The sequence below is a fragment of the Pelodiscus sinensis genome, chromosome 3, assembly GCF_049634645.1.
Source record: "Pelodiscus sinensis isolate JC-2024 chromosome 3, ASM4963464v1, whole genome shotgun sequence".
NCBI classification, from domain to species: domain Eukaryota; kingdom Metazoa; phylum Chordata; order Testudines; family Trionychidae; genus Pelodiscus; species Pelodiscus sinensis.
In genome coordinates this window covers 54,663,992-54,684,092 of record NC_134713.1, presented here as the reverse complement: position 1 = coordinate 54,684,092, position 20,101 = coordinate 54,663,992, and the positions used below count along the sequence as shown (strand labels likewise).

Here is a 20,101-nt window from a genome sequence, read left to right as displayed (position 1 = left end):
CTATAAGGAGCTATGTAAGGTTTGATTAAAACTTTGAAAATGTTTGCTCTGAATTTGTGAACCCAGGCATGGGATTGGCCTCTCCCCCACACTGCTTCCCAGTGCTGCCCATTAAAGAAACCTGTCAAGATTAAATAAGTCATTAAAGAACATCAGGATGAAAAGGATTGTTGGTGAATGGCCCTATCATACTTTAGAAATATTATGTGAAAGGGTACTCATAGACTGGAACAGAAATGCAACAGATAAAACAAGGTCACAAGAGAAATTTTCATTTTTTTGCTATTTGATCCCTCACAGGGCCAGGCTCTCTAAACTGAATGAAGAAATCTCCCAGGCTATTCATTGGATTGCCCTGAGAGACATTTTGACTTAAAAGATCACTACACCTTTTTTCACTCTTAGGATTTAGATTGCAACTCACTTGTACGTGTGTGCTTGCTTGCTTTGACCTCTCGTTGCTTTTTCCTAGTTAAAAAACCTTTAGATAGTTTCTTACAGAACTGGCTACAGGTGTTGGCTTCGGTGTAAGGTTTAGTGTACCAACAGAACTGGTCTCTTTGGATAGGAAGCAGTATGACTGTGGTGTGATTTTTGCTGTAAATGACCATTTATCACTAGCTCCTGCTGGCCTGGATGGCAATATACACTATACCCTCAGGGTAAACCACTGGTAGACTGTCAGACATTTTGCTGATGCTGACCATCCGCAGGCATGACCCCCTCAGCTCCCATTGGCTGTGGTTCAGTATTCCCAGTCAAAGGGAGCTAAGGGAAGTCAGTATGTCCCTGTGGCCCAAAGTGCCTGAAGTAGGCACTCACAGTCATGAGCTACTTTAAACAGTGTGACAATATATTAAACTGTTTTAAGACATTGTATAGTATAAATAGCCATTAGCAGATAACATGCAAGGCATTTTATGAGGATTAGCTAATTGATCCACATTCTGTGAGCTGAGTCATAAAGTAGTGTAAACTCGTAGTGCAAGTCACTATTATAATTCCCTACAGCAAGTTGGGGTACACAGTTCAATACTGCAGTTCACTAAACCCTGTAATATATAGCATTAGCATTTCACTAGATGAATTATACCACAAACTCTATACATTTGTTTATAACACTTTCCATACAATTTTGTAAGTCTCAGTGCACATGTATTATCTTGTGGCAAGTCTTTGAATCTGAGCCCAGTTCAGTTGGTTTGGTTTTTACTGACACTTAATATTCAGTAGGAGGCAATTTCAGTACAGAGGTGCTGAGACACTCTGGTGGGAATGTTTGTTGGATAAAGTAATTAGCTGTTACCTCAGCTTTCTCCAGTAACTGTTCCTGATTGTTGGTTAGAACAATAAGCCACTAAAATGCCTGGCGTATGAGGAGTTGAGCACAGTGCAAGTCTTCAATACAATTGGACAATGTGCTACCCCACCCAGCATACTGTAAAACTGATTTCTACATTTTCCAGTCAATTTGATGACATAATTAATCTGCACTATTTTATTTTAATGTTTTAAAAATATATATTTTTCTGTGCTTAGTACCAACTCCTCTTTCTAGGACTTCTCATAACCATACCCATGGACTATCATTCTTCTTTGCAGTTTTACTACCAAATCAGGACAATAAACATGGATTGCAATGCTTGGGTACATGTCTTATAAAGCTTGTAAGATGAACTATGATTTGTTAGAAACAACAGTGAGGCCTGCATACACTGGTCATGAGTCTGTACGGGATTATGAAATTCAGTCTGAGATCAGATTTCTAGACCCAGGCACTGGGACCTATTGTTGTTGCACTGCATTTATGCCCATCAGTTCTGGAGACTAGCCAAAGCTAATATTAAGTTACCTTTTAAAAAACAAAAAAGCTAACTAGAGATCATTGGAAGTTTGTTGGCACTGAAGCATGCTATTTTGTTGACACTGAAATGTTTTGTGGAGTTGTATTGATTTTTATGGGTAAATTTCTGAAGTCCAACGTCATCTTTCAGGTCACTTCCAGTAAGAGTCCTTTAGCAAAAATCTGCCCTTTTCCGTTAGAAAATGGACATTTTGAAACAGCCCATTTTAAAAAAAACATTAAAAAGGTTTTGTTTTCATTCTGATGAAGAATAAAAACATATTTCATAACCTCAAAAGCTGTTGCATAACAGAACTGTCATTATCTAGCCAGCTGTATTTCTAGTCCTTTTTCTTGTGAAGACAGTTTTGACAATACAAATATATTGCTGGGGAGGAAAGTTTGTCACAACAGCCTTCTGTGCACTAAGCTATCAGTTGCAGAATTGGAATTTTAGGTCTAATCTTGCAGATTTTTATTCATATGTGTCATCTTTAGTTAAATAAGCAGTCTAAATGGAACTTAGAGCAATTTACATGATTAATGGTTTACAGGATTAGGCTGTAACTTAAAATTAGTGGACTTGATCTAGCATTTCTTCTAAATGCCTTCCACAAGATGAAAACGAATAAGGACAAGTGCAAGGAGCTGCCTTAGGAAGGAAAAGAAAATCCAATGCACAACTACAAAATTGGGAATATCTGGTTAGGAGACAGTACTACTGAAAAGTATTAAAGGGGGTATTATAGTGGATCACAAATTGAGTATAACTCAATAGTGTCATGCACTTGTGATAAAGGTTAGTATCAGTCTGCTGTGTATCAACAAGAGTGTTGTATGCAAAACATAGGAAGCAATTATCCCATTCTACTCAGCACTGGGGAGGTCTCAGCTGTAGTAATGTGTACAGTTCTGTGCGCTAACGGTGCATCTACGCTTCACCCTTAACTCAAAATAAGCTATGCAATTTGAGCTATGCATATTGATTTGCTTATTTTGAGTTAATTTTGAAATACCTTATTTTGAAATTGAAATAGTCATATTTTCTAGAAGCATTAGCAACACTATTTGCGCAAAAACGGCTTCTAATTACTTATACAAATGAAGCACAGCAATATGCTAATCTGTGTTTCATTTGCATAGGCTTTTGCAGAAGAGGGAAGCTGTGTAACTGTAGCCTAAGAGTGACTCCCTCCTTTGGGGCAGGTTAAGCACAGTCCAGCTTTTCAGTATTCTCACAATAATTACAAATTGGTAATCATTTTTCTCTACTCCTGCATTCAGTATTAACATAATTTGTGACCCAACAGCAGCCAAGTTCATCATTAATGAGCAAAACACTGCTCCATCTGCTGAATATCTAGCAAATCTAAGCAAAACAGGAGCATAATGTTATATAACATGCATAGTTTATGCACAGTGTTGCATAAACACACCCAGGATCTCACCATCTCCCAGCAAGCTGTCAGGAAAATATTCATTCAGATCCTGCTTACATAGGCAAATGTGGTTCTTGGAGCTATAAGCTGAGGAATACACAGCATTCTGTGCAATATTCTTGCACTCTCACTTCAAAATGTCTGTGGAAAAACTAGAAAGCAACTTTAGAACTTCTATTCTGCTTTAACATTAGATACCATTTCCTTTATACTAGGTTTTGAAAGATGTATACAGGTATTATTGTAATTTGTGCTTGGTATAGCATATTTGATAAGTGTCTCTAATAGCAACGTGTAAATGTACAGCAAATGATACAAACCATTTGGTCAAAAAGGCAAATGTAGACTTATGGACCTGATCACCTGTCTGAGGCAAACATATGGCCACGCCTAGTTCTGTTTGTGGCCCTTACCTCAGTGCTGTGCTTATTCTCAAACACAAAAACAATAATAGAAAGTAATAGTCCTGCTCTCAACCTATATAATGAAAGCTTCCATCAGTGTGATGGACAGGTCCTCCCCAGGCTAAGGGAGCTGCAGGGCCTAGTTGTTCTTTCCTCCACCACAGTAGAGTGTATACTCTGTACCCACGTAACTCGAAGTTCCCACATGGAACTGGGGTATGAACCAACAATATTGTCCAAACAGTTCCAGAAAAGATTGCACCTCTCACTTTGTAATGAAAACTGTACATGATATCAGAGACTGTGTCTAGACTACACCTCTCTGTCGACAGAGAGATGTAGATTAGCAGGGCTTGACAAAATATTGAATCTACTCGCCCATGGCGGGCACCCCGTTCATTTGCGGCACGCGCATGTGCAAAGCGGGTCTGGTGAGCGGCTTTCACCGCCGTTCGTCAAGCCCTGTAGATTAGGCACGTTGAAATTGCTAATGAAGCAGGGATTTTAATATCCCATGCTTCATTAGCATAAACATGGCTGCTGCTTTTTTTCAAAATGGAGCATTTTTCGAGGAATACAGGAAAAAGCCCCATTTCGAAAAAAAGCGGCAGCTATGTTTATGCTAATGAAGCACGGGATATTTAAATCCCTGCTTCATTAGCAATTTCGATGTGCTTGATTTGCATCCCTTTGTCGATAGAGGGATGCAGTCTAAATGTAGCCAAAGTGAACAAGTGGGCCTTTACCTTGTTCATCAGAAGCTTGATACTCATCATTCCACGAGGAGTAACAGTTGTTCGAATTAGGATCTTTAATTCGAACTACCTTCTCCGTGCCATGTGTAGCTGCGGGCACGGAGTTCAGACTAAGGGGCATTTAAAAATGGCGGTGCCCGGGAACATTCAAATGAAGCCCGAGATATTTAAATCCCAGGCTTCATTTGCAATTCAGCTTGCCCTCATTATCCTACCTAGCTCTAACTAACGAGCTAATGTAGACATACCCTCTGATACTTAGCCACGTTGGCTGTGAAATCTGCTGCCCTGAAAGAACAGAGTGTTGCTGTAACGGTTCTAAGATGCTCTGCCCAGATAGCTGTGTAAACAGTACATTATCAAGGTCAGCCACAGTATATGCCCAGGGACTGAAAGTCTAAAGGGAAAGGGCTGATAATTGCAGAGACTATAAGGCATGGACCAAAGCTATTATCTCCCTAGATTCTGAGGCCATGGGGAACTGCCAGTATTCCTTAGTCAGGCCTAACATAGCTAAGGATTATTGACACTCCCCCAGAGTACACAGGTTGTGAGGCACCTCACCACCACTTGCCTTTAGCATGAAGCAGTTTTGGCTTTGCCTGCTGCAACCCAGGTGCTTCAGTTCAACAGGCAATACAAGCCTGTTGGTCATTCAGGTCTCCACAGACCTTGCTCTTTCAGTTCAGACTAGTAACAGTCATACGACCATTCCTTTAGTCCCTCTGTAGTACCCTGTCACTGGTGTCCCAGAAATAAGCTGTCTCCAAAGAAACAGTGTATGCCCAGCTTGATTGGTACAACTCAGGATCAGGTCCTTTATAACAGCACAGCACTGTAATATATTTTAATGAAAACAAATGTAAGATTATTAATGGAGATAAAGGGTTTAAGAGAAAATGAGCATGGGTGATATGAACAACAGGTTACCAAAAAAATACAATATGCTTTAATTAGATTAAAATTAATCTTTAATAGGCTTCTGCCCTGGCCCCAAACTGCTCCTGAGAGCAGCTGGCATGTCCCTGCAACCCCTAGACAGGGGAAGGAGGCAGGGGATCTCTGAGCACTGATTTTGCAACTTCCATTGGCTGGGAACTGAGGCCAGTGGGAGTTGCTGGGGCTGTGCCTGCAAGCAGGGGCAACATGTGGAGCCCTGCTGAGTTGCTGATCAATAACTGGCCAAGGTAAGCACTGCCTGGCTGGAGCCTGCACACCTCGCCTCCTCCCATACCCCAACATCTTGCCCCAGCCCTGAGCACCCTGCTACATCCCAGATCACCTGTTCTGTTCATTCCCTCTGGGCCACCTGGGATTGGCCACTGTCAGAAGATAGCATAGTAGGCTATATGGACCATTGCTCTGACTCATTATGGCCATTCTTATATTCTTATTACACTAAGTCCTATTAAAGTCCTTGTACATCCCAGGGACTGGTTCCCATTCAGCAATTCAGAAGGTGAGATGCCTGTAAAGGATTGTAGGAATTCCCTGATCATGAACAACAAGCTGGATAACATCTTGTCCCAATTCCAATACTCAGTAGTTATGAATTTTCACACTATTCCCTTAAATGTTCTACGAACCTGTCTGCTTGTGGGTGGTAGACATAGGTTCTAACAGAGTGAACAGTCAGAAGAGACAACAGGTTCTGCATTAGCTGGAACACAAAGGTCATTCCCTGTCTTACAGAATTATCCCAAAAATCCCCCTCTGGGATTAGGTCTACACTATTGGGTTTTATCGGAAAAGCTACGCAAATTGTGTAGCTTTTTCCAGTTGTTTATCAGGAAGAGGCTTTTCCACCATTTGGCCCTGTCCAGACAGGGGCCAAATGGCGGAAAAGCCTCCTCTTTCAGAGGAGCCTTTATTCCTCAAAACGAGGAATACAGGGCTCCCTGAAAGAATGTGTTTGCTCTTCTGCAAGAAAAAGCAAAAGAGCAAACGTGTTCCCTGGACACTGCGGGGTTTTTCTGGGATACCATAGCTATCCCAGAAAACCCCCGCAGTGTAGACATAGCCTGGGAGAACACTTTAATCATCTCAGTAGTTACAGATCAAAAGAATTCTAGAAATAATTTTATTGAAACTGATTTCTTTTAGAAGCAGCCTAAAATCTTCATTCTTAAAAAGTGTAAAAGAGAGCATTTACGGTTGGGAAATGTTTTACAAAAGACATTTTTACGTCTGACATATTTCCACATAAAGGAGAGAACTTTTGTTGTCCTTCTGTTGCTTAACGTGGCATAAGCTACTTTTGAAATGTATATATTATCTAAATTGAACCCTTCAAATATCTACCATTGTTATATGAATAATAGTATATAGCATGTAAAGTATAATAAGGTCTCTTGGTACTATATGTGATTACTAATATAAGAAGCGATTTGAGCATAAAATATTACTGATTGGGAATTAATTTATTATCTGGCAATGATTAAGCAATTTTCCACCAAACTCAGAATGATAAGAGTCCCTTCTCCATATATTGGAAAGAAAAAAAGGAAAATAATACTTTGTGATTACAATTAAATTTTAAACAACCTCCAAGAATTATTGAATTTTTAAAACACAATTTTAAAGCTGAAAGACATTTATATAGGGGATAGGTGTGTTTGAAACAGAATTTCAACTCACACTAAACTTTGATGGAATTAAAAGGAATACTCAGAAAATGTTCTGAATAAAAGAAACAGTAAAAACCACTAATTTTAAAGATGTTCTGAGAATCCACCGCCACAAATACAAAAACAGGCACAATCCTGCTATATACGTATTAGCACATTGCATAGTCATAAGCTAAAAATGCTACCAAAACCAGTCCACAAAAGTGTTGAGCTAGTGAAAGGTTACAGCAGTTGATATTTGAATCCAGTCATATACAAAAAGACATGTCTCATCCAATGTATCATTCAAATTGTTTGAATCTGTGCAACAATGCTACATGATCATTTAGAACAGGAAGAACACACCTTGTTTGGGACATTTTAGGAGCAGGGAAAATCATCCATCTCAATAAACTTGCCCTTTTTGGGATTACTATGAAGATTGTATTCCAGAAATTATTCCTGGGATCCCACCCAGGCCCTGCAAAACATCCTAAAATAATGAAAGTCATAACTCTTCTGTGGCATGAGAGACTCTATCCATAACAATTTGTCATTGCACAAAAGAGTTCCTTAAACTTTAGACATTGTATTGCTCCACCTTCTCCATGATTCGGGGCCAGCTGAGCACATCGTTATGAAGCATGGTTGACTCCATGCTGAGCACACTACCTCCACCCAGTCAAATTCCTTATCATATAGGCATGTCATTGGCATGATGCCCGATGTGTGGTTCTTGTTCCTAGTCTTCTAGTACTTTCTCTTAAGCCTCTTAATATGCTCCCTGCACTGATCCCAGAAAATCTGCAGTTTCCAGCTTTTTAGCTATCTGCTGGTACTTGTGGTTATTGCCTGGGCTTTTGCTGAAATTCACAGTTTTACTGGCTTTTGCCACAGAGGTTCTCCAAAATTTGGCTGTGCTCCCATGACCAGTTTGCAAAAACCTTACTCTGCATAGTCTCCATTGCAAACTCAGAAGGCTCTCCAATAGTGTGTTGCATCTCAGTGTTCAAAAGTGAATAGGTTAACCCTGACCTGAGCTGCTGCCATAAGCCAGGGGAAGGAGAGTGGCTACTGTTTTCAGTGGATTTGAATAGAGGTTGTTGGGATAGAGAAGACTAAGGAAATTGGCCCATGGAAATGTAAACTACTTCTGACAGACTCCCAGGACACATCAAGAAGAATGGCATCTACACGTCAAAGCAGTAGGACCCATTTGACTCTGAAGTCTTGGAACTTTGAGTCTGAGCCCTGGTTAGCACAGTAGACATAAGGGTTGCTAAACTTGAGCAGTGTAGGCATATACCTAGGGACCAGAGCTGCCTGATGCTTGCTGTTTGTTGAGGATAGAGGTATATGATTTTAAGAGCAAGGTCAGTCATTCATCATAGCAGAGGAATCTCAGAAATCATTTTCAGAAACATTGAAGAATAATTCAAGTATGGGTGAATACTGTCAATGATACTCAACTACATGTGTTTTCATCATTTAAGGGAACTGAGAAGCTTTGACACATATGGTCTGACACATGTTCAGAGGCACTGTTACCAAAATGTGGTCACTTTTTAGCAGTAAATGTCATTCCTGATTTGTTCCAGGGAAGTGTGCTTGATTCTTAAATATTCTTCCATTACTGAGAACTAGGATGCCATAAATCATGTTTCCAGTATCTTCAGCCCTTATGATTAACTGGAAGAATATAGAATTGAGAGTTTTAGCTTGGTACCTCTTTACAAGCCAGATATTTTTCAGACATTTTTCAGACATTAGTCTTGTCGTGTGCCCAGCTACTAGCTCTAGCTTTTTCATAAATTGCACTGCTTCTGAATATACTCTCAGAAAGTGTGCCTGTAGCCAAAATTACTCGTATTTTGCGGTCATAATTAATTAATAATTTCTTGATCATGAAGGCTATGAGGCACTTCCTTCGCTGACCTAGAGCTGATAGTACTCATGGGAGAGTATTGTGTCAATCTTAAACATTATTTTTGTCTGGGTTCTCACCCCGTTTTTTCTTTCAGTTCCCAACCTAAATGTCAGTTAATTTATTTGCCAGTTCCTATTCTATTGCTCAACAACAGGTTTCTGCTAATGAACTGTCAGGTTTGAACAAATCTTGTGGGTGGCTTGTCTTTTGTCACTGTCTTTTTTGTGTTCCTCTTCAGAAACACTTTGAGGGTTTTGAAAGTATGTATTCACTTTTGAGCTTCAGTGTTGCTTCATTGCCATGTCAGCAGAAAACAAAGAAGTATTAATTTGCTTTTAGCTGAGCCAGCCATTGGGAGCTACATAGGATACAGGGAAGTTCTCTTAAGGAACAAACCCTTAATTATAAACATGTTTAGGAAGGCTATATGTAAGCAGAATCTGAAGGGTCTCTCCCTGGCCCTTTCTTGAGAAAATGAGGGAAAAGACTTCAGAAGCAGGCTGTATTTGTGTAGACATTTCTACTTTGCCTAAATGATCAGCAGACATACCTGCTTTGCCAAACTGATGAGCTGGGTTGAAATTCACTTTAGTGTTGGATGCAGGGGGTAATGAAACGTTCCTATTATTGTATGACTAATGGGTCAGAGAACTGTACTTAATATGACCTGAGGGGTTCACCTAATTTTAACTTCACATGCTAAGTGGAGTGTAATAGTGCCAAATCCAAGCAAAAGTGCTCATGTCTGGTTGTGGGAACTTATTTAATACATTCTAGATACCATTTGACACCCTCCTCTGTCCATCTTGAGTGTTGAGAGACAAGAGCTGATAAAAGAGTCCTTGTTTCTGCTCAGTGATCACTAGAGTTGAAATCACTGTTGTGCAGGTCAGGGGGCTGAACCTTACACTTGGTTTGTGGATAGTGTTGTGAAAGACAATGGAAAGATGCAGCAGCAGCAAAGTTGCCCACTCCCCGGTGAAACCATTAAGAGCTGATGGAATCTCTTGCTCATGTGACCCTGGACTCCGTCTCGTGCCTGTAATTTCCCAAAAGGGTGTGTCTAAACTACATCCCTCTGCCGACAGAGGGATGTAGATTAGGTGCATTACTATTGCAAATGAAGCGGGGATTTAAATATCCTGCACTTCATTTGAATAGAAATGGCCGCCACTTTTTGCCGATGCGGCACTTTGCCGGGAAAAAGCAGCAGTATAGATGGGGATCGGTCGACAAGGAAAGCCTTTTCCGACCTATCCTGTAAATCTCGTTGTGTGAGGCATAAGGGATAAGTCGGAAAAGGCTTTCCTTGTCGACCGATCCCCATCTATACTGCTGCTTTTTGCTGGCAAAGTGCCGTGTCGGCAAAAAGAAGCAGCCATTTCTATTCAAATGAAGTGCAGGATATTTAAATCACTGCTTCATTTGCAATAGTGATGTGCCTAATCTACATCCCTCTGTCAGCAGAGGGATGTAGATTAGACATACCCCAACTGAGGTTGGAAGTTTTGTTAGGGACAACAAAATTCCATTCATGTCAAGAGGATAAGAGATTGGGATCCTCTCCATTTTGTCTTCATTTCCTGCTTTATTTCTCTGCACTGGATTTCTGAAAGGAAGCTCTCAACAAAGACTTATGACTCCCAAGCTGTTTGGGTAATTTCCTGAAAGACTTTTACAAACTAGCAGTTTACTCCATCACTGCTTGAAAAATTATATGAAAACTTCAAACTCACTTGCGTGTATATGATGTCCTTAACCATTTTAACTCTCAATGTCTTTTTTCTTATGAATAAACCTTAAGATTTGACTACTAAAGTATCGGCAGAAGTATGACCATTGGGTAAGATCTGTGTTACATATTGACTTAGCTATGTGACTGGTCTCTTGAGATCAGAAGAGCCCTTTGATTAAATTAGTTTTCATTTAACTACTCATCAAAAAGTCTAGTGTCTGGGTATGAACACAAGGGTAGGGATGCCCACGGAAGATAAAATTTTTGACTTCTTGTTAACCACCGTGGTGAGATCAAAGTTGACTTTTGTAACTGGTGTGGTACCTCAAATGATATGATGATCACCAAATTGGGGTGAATCTGCCCCTATTTCTCAGCATATTGTCCTGAATCTCATATTCTCATCTGTGACCCCCTAAGACTCAGTGACAAATTTATCTTACAGGATCATTGTAAGGATAAGTACATTAATGTTTGTGAGGCACTAAGAAATTAAGGGCCATGAAAACTCTGTTAATAAATACATACACATTTGCAAAGTGCAACAGAGCATAGTTTTGTTGGATGTTTCTATATGCTTGAGCAAGTTCAGGGGCAGAGGTGGGGAACTTCAGGCCTGGGGGCTAGTTGTGGCCCTTGGCATGCCTGGATCTGGCCCCCAAGGCTCAGGGCTCCGCCCAGCATTGGGGAGGCTGCGCTGGCTCTCCAGCCCTCCCACTGTTCCACCGTGGGGTTGGAGCACACAAAATCTATTAGGCTGGGCCTCCCTAAACTCTGGTATGGGAGGGAAAGTGGAGAGTGTCTTTCTCCTTTTCAATGAGGGAGCCACTTCTCACTTATATGCAGCCCTGGACTGATTTTTCTGTGGGTCAGCAAAAAAAGGTTCCCCATCTCTGGTCTAAAGAGAATGTGGGGCTAAATGCCTTATAAGCCTATGACAAGGTTATACTTATGTCTATATTTCCTCAGACACACCAATTCTCCAATCACCCCAGCCATTGTTTACCTGTGATCTTGCATGTGAGTGAAAGAATGTTCTTGAAGCTTAAAATTTGCTGTTACTCAGTATGGAAGGCTATGGCTAATGCTTAACCTTGCTTTGCTTCACATAAAACCTATGTGGCTTATTTGACCCAATGCACAGATTTTGCACATTCGGCTGTATGTTTTGCTAGAACTTTCAGGATTAACTGTATGGGGGATCTCTCCTTAATAATCACTACAACAGTCCCAAGAGGCTTGCGTGGTAATGTATTTTGAATGTTCTTTTGGCAGAATAACAGGCAGCCAAGGCACGGTGCTTGACACAGAAGACAATTTTCAGACAACAGTAGATATATGCACATATGTAAAAATACGCAGAGTATGTTCCTAAATCATTTTATATCTATAAATATGGCTGGATTTAAATGCATAAACAACTTTGCACAAAGTTACAGCTTTACAAAAGTCTAAACCTAGCAGGATTCAAGGGCACATATGGGGAAACCATAATGTATTTTTCAGGATAGAGTTACAAGTAATATACATTTCCACAAGCTACATGCAGAAAAGTTGAATACATATATTTATAACGAGGATATGAAGAACTGAATGATTTAGCAGAAAGAGAATATGAAATAAAAGAAGCAGCTCCATTGAACAGTAAGCTTATTAGTTAGAATTTCTATTCTGAATATTAGAGGAAGGAAAAAGTTAATGAAAAAGGGAATACCTAGGCTTTAGTAACTCATTGATGAGGATAACATGAACATTTAAATGGGCTAGAATTTTGTCAATGTAGGGCATTTGTATGGTATGATTTGTGTTAAAATATGGATTTAAATAATTTATCTCAAAATGTTCTGGAGTCCTAAAAATGTGTCAGTACAAATGTGTGCTTGAGTCTGTAAAAAAGATCCTTTTGTTTTAGTTTCTAATGAAAAACATAAAGAAGGGCAAGAAATGGTGTTTTTTATTTTAATACATTAGTTGGATTTTATTCCTGATCAATCTTCTGAGGGTTCTTTTTTTCCAGCATAGGATTGACCAGGTACTGTATATTGTCTAACATTTTTAAATTAAAACCACATGGAAGAAATCAGTTTATTGTCTTGCAGATGTTGAAATCCAGTCTTGTTTGAGTTCAGCTACTTACATAGAATTTAATGTCTCCTGTAAAACTATTGTTCTCTATCTTTGTAATAACTGACTGTATTGCTTCTTTCATTAGTGTTCATTTCTGTAATTGTTGCTCATTGTTTATTACATTTCCAACCATTCAACAATAGTTGTTCTCACACATGCATGCCAGGCTGCTCTTTTCATTTTGTCTGTCCCACAGTTTGTAAATATTATGTTGCTCTAACATTTGCAACATAAGTAAGCTGAACAAAAGCTACTTTTCACTTGCAATAATACAAAAAAAGACCTTTCATTCAGCTAACTTTTCCCAGTAATAAAACAAAGAGTAATGACTCGCATTCAAAATTATGAATAGCAATTGCTGGGCTTCTTTATTGTTCCTTTATTCCAGGTTAGGCATGAAAAAGTCCTCTTCCACAACTGATCTTTTAGATGATTGTTTAGTTAAGCAGATGTGTTCGGTTTTATAAATATACAACAATCATGTTAGCCAAGAAATTCAAAAATGACAAGTACATTTTACTATCTCCTTTTTGGGGAAGTATCTATCCTCTGAAAAACAGTCCCCTTTACGGTGTCAACATTGTAAACCCAAAAATGAAAGTACCCATAACCATTAATCACATCCAAAAAATGTGGTCTTTAGCTTTTCCTTTTTTGTTGTTGTTGGTTTTTTTGGTTTTTTTGTTAGGGTTGTGGGGTTGTTTTTAATTCATAATCTGGAATTCCTATGAAAGTTCCTGGATTCCGAGTTAGTGATGACACCCAGAAATGCTTTTTCCCCTTTGTGCCTGGACAGGATATTAAACCTTGGTCTATACTATACTACATTATTTTGAAATAACAAGTGGAGTGTCCACACTACCAAGCCCATTACTTCAAAATAATAGGCTGGTTATTTCAAAATAGTAGGTCCTGCTTTGCATGAGGAATAATACTTACTTCAAAATAGTTATTTAGAAATAGTGGTAGTGCGGAGGCTCCACTGCTGCTATTTTGAAATAACTATTCCCCAGAATCATTCAAAGTAATTATTCCACAGTGCTTCCTGGAGCTCTAAGTTGAGGTAGTGCATCCACATTCAGGGAGCTTACCTCAGACTAATTTCAAGGCTTCCCTGTAGCGTGGACACACTATTTTGAAATAGTTATTTCAGGAGTTATTATTATGAAATAAGTTATTTCAAAATAATTTCCTAGTGTACACATGCTCTAAGATTTCTTCTCCGATTTACAACTCAGCATCGTTACCATGCCTTTAACCATAGGTCAGTTTACTACAGTTTCCAGCATCAAGGATACCTTTTAGACCCCTCAGAAACTTCAGCTTGGACAAAACATGCCTACTAACTCAGTACTGCCTCTCAAATACAGATAGTTATACCTGTGCTTCAGAGACTAAAATTTATTCATGTTCATTTGTGTGCCATTTAAACTGTTCTCATTAAATCTTACATAGCACCAGACCTATATTCTTAGCAGCTGTCTCTCTTCTTATGAGTAGAGTTTGTGGAAATTCTCCTATCAGCAATTTTGCATCAGAAAATGCCATTTTTTAAATCTCAAAACACTGTAGAATATCAATTCTGACAAAATACCATTTAGAAAAAAATAAAAACAAGGCATTTCAACTTTATGGGAATGGAACATTCTTTATGTTTAATTTCAAGGCTTATTGTTTATGTTATAACAGAATAAAATAAATAACAAGTATAGATAAAATTACGCTGGGAACGTGAAATGTCCCAAATGATACAAAATAAAAATAGGAAACAAAATTTATTGTGGAGGAGATTTTGGCTTTTGTGTTCTGATTTGGAATCTTTTCTTTTTTTCAGTATGTCCAAATTTCCCACAGACTGAAAATTCCAATTCCAGGCTAGCTCCAGTTTTTATTCATCCTGTTAGATGGGGTTAGATGAGATGTTCTTGCTAACAGTTGCAGGTCACTACACATCCCTGAAGCAATATCTGAGCTTTCACTAGTAATTGGAGTCACTTAATTCAGTAAGACCATTGTACAAAGGGCATCCAAAGTGAAATGAGATCACTACCCTCCATGCTGAAAATTTGGGCTGCACCTCAAAGAGACCTTCTTTATTTTTTATGTAAAGAGACTCAGCATAATGGTTTAAAATCATTTTTGTACCCTCCTGATTCTGCCCTGCTGCCATGGCAAGAACAGCCCCTACCATAATCTAGATTGTCTAAGGGGGAGGCCGTTTAACTTTGGCAAATTGTACCTAGCTACCTAGAATCTTTTCAATGCTAAGTGCTGTGGCTGTACCCCCAACCCTGAAACCTGCCCTCCATACCTGACCTGCATCCACAGTGCAAAACAACAAGGCCTGCTGGGTCTGAGTCCTGCTCACCTGGGTCATAAGACTCTTGAGACCTTGCTCACAAATCAGAAAAGATTTGGCGTAGTAGGATTAGGATGCAAATCTAAATCTGAGCCTAGGTTTGTAATATTGTATAGCTATAGTGGCCTCGACCCTGACATCCGAACTAAAGCAACAACAACAACAAAACACCCTGCACTGTATTTAAAAAAGAGATATGTTTAAATAAGGCAAAGTAACAGTGTTGGGGTTAATTTCAGATGATTTAGGCAACTGTTTAAGAAAATGTACTTGTTCCTCTGGGGCCAAGTTCATTCATGGTGCTACCAACATGGGAAATCTTCTATGAGCCTATAAAAAAAGTTGAAAAGGCTAGTGATGGATTTGCTTTTGACTGCATCCATTTGTTGTACAGTCAACCAGTTTCAATAATTCATGTCTGTATGCCTCAATCCTTTCAGCCCCACACTTCATCACTTCATATATTTCAACAGGCTGGAAATTGCAGCCAAAATAAAAAATAAGACTTCGGTAGCAGAGAAATAAGAATTAAACTGGGCCATCATTAAAGAAGACAGACCAAGAAATTACCTGAAATTACAGCAGGGAAAGGGTAGGTTGAGCCTAATGTAAAACTTTAAAGAGGATAATTAGAAAACAGTAAAATACCCAGGAAGGTTGTGAAATTTGTATCCCTGAAGATATATAAGGTTAGATTCGGCATGTATATGTTAGAGATGTTTAAAGGATAATGAAATCAGCTCTGCCATGATGCAAAGGGATTGCTGAGCTATAGAAATCCAAAAATTCTCTGTGTCCAACGTCCATGAAAATATATATTACTTGCTGCAAAGTTACAGTAAGATACTGTCTATCTTCATAAAATCTGATGAAACTATAGTAAAATGAAATTAAAATTGAGATTATAGCTCTGTTAATGAGGTTATAAAAACATTTTTCTAAGCTGTAATGCATAAGCAGTTGCATATGTTCATTTTAATATATGTATAAAGATTGTAGAAGTTCAAAGACCATTATTTTAACCACTAACATGTGTCTTGTGAAATAACTGATGTTTTTATTCCCAAACAAGTAACATGAGCACAATATTGTTATGCTATCTGATCATAAAAATATTTTCAATTTTGTCAAAACATTACAAATGCTGTGGTGTATATTCAGTTTTGAGGGAATAAAAGCTTTTGGGTGTCATTGAGTTTTCCACGTTGCTTCATCAAAGGCAAGGAGATTAGATTTCTAAAAAGGAAAAAGTGCTGTGTTTTGAAAGTGAAAACTTTATAGACCAGATCTTTAGTTGGCCTAAATAAACATGGCTCCAATGACTTCAATGGAGCTTGATTTACACCAGCTGAAACTCTGACCCTCTAAGTTGTCTGACTTTGTTTACTATGTACAATTCTCAGATTAACTCCTATATGGGAATGAAAGTGTTTGAAAGCTATTTGTTTTGCAAGCCACTTTTAAATTTTTTTTGTTTATACAGTTTTTCAATAGGGATGAATGAAAATTTGATGATCCCATTTTATTTTTAATAACATAAATTCCTGGTTAACCCTCTTCACTTTACTTCAGAGTATCTCTAAGAAATAAGTAGCTTGAATAGAAATTACCTTTTTGTTCTCTGCAAGTTTGATCTTCAAATAGAAAGTTCCCTTTCTTTTGGCTACAGAGTAGTTTATTTGTATATACAGGCAGTCCCCGGGTTACATGGATCCGACTTACATCGGATCCCTACTTACAAACGGGGTGAGGCAACCCCGCACTAGCTGCTTCCCCCCAGCAGACCAGGGAGACGCGAAGCTAGCGCCCCCGCCAGCAGACTAGGGAGACGCGGAGCAGCTTTTCTCATCAGAAACCTTAGCTTGAGAATAAAGGACTGAGGGAAGTGAGGTGTGGGAGAATAAAACTGAGCTCTGGAGAAATGTTTGGCTAGAGTTTCCCCTACAAGATGTACCAGTTCCGACTTACATACAAATTCAACTTAAGAACAAACCTACAGTCCCTATCTTGTACGTAACCTGGGGACTGCCTGTATTGCAGATTGAACTAGAGTGCTAAATATATATTCAGCTGAGGAAATGGGGCAGCTCTCGCCTTTAAAACATATTTTTAAACCTCATCTACTAATAGAGATTAGAAAATTTGATTTTTTTTCCACTTCCTCTCCTTTGCAAATATAACCCACTTCTAGACCACCTTGATCCATAGAGGTGGCTCACATAAGACTCCATCTCTTGTCAAGTCTTGGGAAACTGTTCAGTGAGAGAATATATCACACTTTCAAAAACTCAGTGTAATATATCTTAAACCTATTTAACTTAAGTCTTAGCTTGCTGGTATTGATCGAAACTTTGCTTGTCATTAACTAAATCCCTTGTTTTGCAGGCTTCCTGTGGCTTTTGCAGTACATGGACATAGAAGATTACCAGTACAAAATTATTCACATAAAGAATCAATCGAGGTTGTGAATTTCAGAATACGGACACCACCAAACATTCCGACCTAACTGTTCAAAAGCACACGTGTAAACATGTACTTTTTCTTATGTTTTCCCACATCCATGCATGTCCAGTCATGGGTGACATGCATAGAAATCTGCCGTGGCATAAATATACATGCACATTTTTATGGCCACCTAAGAAAATGTGTGTTTTTCTGAATATATCTACACTGGGATAAAAGACCCACAGCCTAGCTGGGAGTGGTCCAGGGCAGCTGACTCAAGCTCACGGGGCTCAGGCGGAGGGACTATAAATCTCTAGTTAGATGTTTGGACTGATGCCTGAGCTCTGGGACCCTCATGGGCTCCAGCTTGAGTCCAAACGTCTGCAGAACAAGTTTCAACTCCAGTTCCACAAGCCTGAATGAACTGACCCATGCCAGCAGTGGGCTTTTTGTCCCTGTCTCAATGTACCCTGGGTTGCTTTCTCTATAACTTTTATAGAGCAAATGATGCTAACAGTAGATGACTCAAATATTTTAATGCACATTGCAGTTTCTAAAATCCACATGCTGAAAAGTGAATGATTACTCTAACCTATTGGAACTGTGCTTGCCTAATATCCAAATTAATCAGTAACTACCATCAGACTAAAAGCATTTTCCAATACATCAGACAATAAGAATATTTCTTTACTTATTCATCTTTACTTATTACTATAGGTATTTATGTTATAAAAACACTTGCTCTCTCCTAAACTATTTTCTCTCAGCAGTTTATTCTATTGTCAGCTCATAATGAGGAATTTAGAACATCTCAGTCCTTTTGTAGCAACAGACTACTGACACCACAAACACAGGATTATGATGTATTGCTGGAAGAAGCAATAAGATGGGATGCAATGAAAGTGATTAACAAGAACACTGCAAAATAATAGCCAAACTTCCCAGTTATTAACTCTATAACTTTTTCAAATTGTGTGCAGTATTTAAATAAATCTTTGAGGAGAAATCAATCAAGAATAGTCATTGCTCTTGGAAATTTTAATGTAGCTATAGCATTGTAATAAAGATATTGCTATTGTTATTTGCATTGTGACTATGTGTTATGTGCCAACAGTGTAGTCTGAAAGTCCGCATACTGACAAATGATGATCAAGTCATCTACAAAGATACACCTTGTGTGTTTTACCTAGGCTGTGTCCAGACTCAGAGGTTTTTTCGGGAAAAGTAGCCTTTTCCCGAAAACACTTCACCTGCGTCTAGACTGCAGCCGCGTTCTTTCGAAATTAAATCGAAAGAATGCGGCTTTTCTTTCGACGGTGGTAAACCTAATTCCATGAGGAAGAACGCCTTCTTTCGAAAGTGCTCTTTCGAAAGAAGGCGTTCTTGATAGCAAACAGGCTTTTTAGAAAGAGAGCATCCAGACTCACTGGGTGCTTTCTTTCGAAAAAGCGGCTTGCTTTTTCGAAATTCCGCGTGCAGTCTAGACGCTCTCTTTCGAAAGAGGCTTGCAGTTTAGACATAGCCCTAGTGCCCCTTCAATGAAATATTATAGTAGCCATGTTGGTCCCAAGTTCTTAAAAAGACCAAGCGATTGAGGTAATATTTTTTTTAGACCAACTTCTGTTGTCTGAGAGAGAGAAGCTCTCAGGCTTGCACAGGCCTGAAAAAGAGCTCTCTGTAAGCTCAAAATCTTGTACCTTTTTATTGACAGAAGTGGTCCAAAAGATATCACCTCACCCACCTGGTCTCTCTAATTACTCTTCAGCACAAATACAATTTGGGGTCTGCTTTTAGTCATCTATATTTAAAATCACTTAAGCTAGTAGAATTCTTCTACATTTACTCTAATGTAACTGAGAGTTTACATTAATGTTCTGACTGTGTACCAAGCTTCCTCCTCCTGATATTTCAGTGAGGCGTCAATTTATCCCAAGCGGCATCAAAGATTGGGGCCCAATTCTGTCATCCTTACCCACCTCAAACAACATATAATGAGACAATCCACAGAAGAGATTATTATTCAGCTGGAGTAAATGTGGCTGTATCTGGCCCAGTGAGAGAGTGTATTAATTTTTGTGAAGTCTAGAGAGTGTGTGCCTGGAAATTAAATTTGATTCAGTGATGTTCAGGGGCTTATGTAACAGTAAAAATGTTAGGTAAATGAGTATTCTGGGGAGTTATTGACCTCTGTGGAAAAGATCACCATTAAAAGAAAATGCCCACTCTCTTGCAACAAGCAGCTACTGAGCTGTTTGGAAAAAACAGAGAGCATTGATTCCAAATCCAGATGTAAATCTGTGACAGGTTAGCTGTCCCCAGGTGGTAGGAGACTGCAAGAAAGAGCCTAGAAGCAAAGGAAAGTAAGCAATTCTTTCCCTCTCCCCATTTCAGTCTCTCCAAAGAGAGATCAGGGTACGTCTGGACTATAGAGGAAGATCAAAGATGCTGCTGTCTAACTTCT

General features: G+C 39.0%; 1 long non-coding RNA gene across 1 annotated transcript; it reads left to right on the top strand.

Moving 5' to 3' along the window:
- The first annotated feature begins 11,732 nt into the window (after window positions 1-11,732).
- On the top strand, window positions 11,733-18,721 carry LOC142827814 (uncharacterized). Its single transcript, XR_012902570.1, has 3 exons — window positions 11,733-11,955; window positions 15,669-15,787; window positions 17,581-18,721. It is a non-coding gene; the product is annotated as an uncharacterized LOC142827814 (long non-coding RNA).
- The last annotated feature ends 1,380 nt before the right edge of the window (window positions 18,722-20,101 follow it).